Source organism: Mytilus trossulus, chromosome 2 (assembly GCF_036588685.1).
Source record: "Mytilus trossulus isolate FHL-02 chromosome 2, PNRI_Mtr1.1.1.hap1, whole genome shotgun sequence".
NCBI lineage: Eukaryota > Metazoa > Mollusca > Bivalvia > Mytilida > Mytilidae > Mytilus > Mytilus trossulus.
Genome location: NC_086374.1, coordinates 62,944,118 through 62,946,254, shown reverse-complemented (window position 1 = coordinate 62,946,254; position 2,137 = coordinate 62,944,118).

Below are 2,137 nucleotides of genomic sequence, written 5' to 3'. Positions count from 1 at the left end.
CAATTAATACAATATTCCCGGGCTTGTATTTCCTATCATGATTTCCATGAAAGAGGGTTGCTGCTCACAAGGAAGCTTTTAAACAAAGAATTCCAAATGTCGAAGTTGAAATCGTCTCTTCGTAAATTTTACGGACGCCATCACAAGTTGGTTGACCGTAATTGAATATGTGTTTCGCAGATCATAGTGGATATGTTCCTTATGTAGTAACTACATTCCTGTTCCCTTTTCACGAATGTGACTTACCGAATTAAGATTTTTGTACTAACATGAGCAACAAGACGGGTGCCACACGTGGAGCCGGATTTGATAACTTTTCCTTTTCTAGAGCACCTGAGATCACATCACGTGTTTGGTGCGGTTCATGTTGCTTAGTCTTTATTTTTCTATGGTGTGGATTGTGTATTATAGTTTGTTTTTTTGTCTTTTTCTTTTTGAACTATGGCGTTGTCAGCTTATTTTTTATTTGTGAATTTGAATCTAGTATGTTTCGTCCATCTTTTATACAATTATATAAACCTATATATCTAAATCTTTCTGATACTGAAAACTAGTAGTCATGCTAATCTATCATATAAAACCAAGTAAAAAATAAGTTTGTTTTTTTAATCAATCATTGAAGCTGAGGACTCGGGATTATACGCTATTTTTGCTTGTTTATCATATTCGTCCCCAGGGGTATCACCAGCCCAGTAGTCAACACTTCGGTGTTGACATGAATATCAATAATGTGGTCATTTATATAAATTATCTGTTTACAAAACTTTGAATTCTTCGAAAACTAAGGATTTTTTTTATCCCAGGCATAGACTACCTTAGCCGTATTTGGCACAACTTTTTGGAATTTTGAATCCTCAATGCTCTTCAACTTTTTATCTGTTTGGCTTTACAAATATTTTGATATGAGCGTCACTGATGAGTCTTATGAAGACGAAACGCGCGTCTGGCGTACTAAATTATAATCCTGGTACCTTTGATAACATATACTAGTATATATGTCATTTACATGCATGTATTCAAAATCAGTTTGTTGTTGTTGTTATTGTTATTATTTGCATCGTTATAAGTATTTCCTAACATATATGATATGACAATAAACAAAGTTTTTACGCAGTATTATACGACCGCAAATGTTTGCGGTCACATCAGCGTTTCGGTCCATATATTACAACATGAGGGTTACAATTTAAATCTCATTATCATGTTCTCGTTATGTATATGGTTGACGGCTTAACCCTCTGGGAGTTCAAAATCCATCTATCATTTTTTTTAGATATCAAATGCAGATAAATCAAAACTTTTCATATGCCCGACCTCTATTTTGTAAAATAACAACATCTTTTGACGGTTATTCTAAAACTAAATGCAAATAAATAATAAAAGAGATAGATACCCAACCTCTCTTTTGTCAAATAGGATTCACGAGAGGACATCCTTAGTACGACCAAGTGGATCCAAAACTCAAAACGGAAAGAAAATGTGTTTATTTTAGTTTTTTTCGTACATTATGAGATATGTATTAAATTAAATAGCTTATTAGTTAGTTGATTTTATTTTACAAAAAATAGAACTTTGTGCAACAAAATACATGTAACTACTATACTGGAGATTTCATCGTAAATATGCGATTATACACCCCTAGCTTTAGCTTAATGTAAACATCTGGCAGATGATCACTAGACTTGCGTTAATTCACTTTCTTTTATTTCAGTCTCACATATATATATATATAATTATGTTTACTAAAAGTGTCATGATACTGAATGCACAAGTATACTGCAGGTTCTTGGGCAAAGGCATTCCTCTGCAGGTGTCAAGATAGTAATAGCAGACTCTTTGTCATAGCAGTTAAATTATTAAAGGGGTAAAATTGACACAAAAAAAGATAGGACATATATATAAACAAGTCTAGATGATCAAGAAAAGTTCTGATAAGCTAAACGTATAAAAAATATACATGTACTGTTTGATGGTGAAAGAAAGGCAAATGGTGTGCCCTAAATCAAAGCTATTTCACAATCCAAACATTCAAAGGAAAACACAAGTAAATTAAAGTATGAACACATTTGCAAATTTTCCTAAAAGCATATTGAATCAATCACAACAAATGCATTTAACCAAGAAATAAAATATGAAG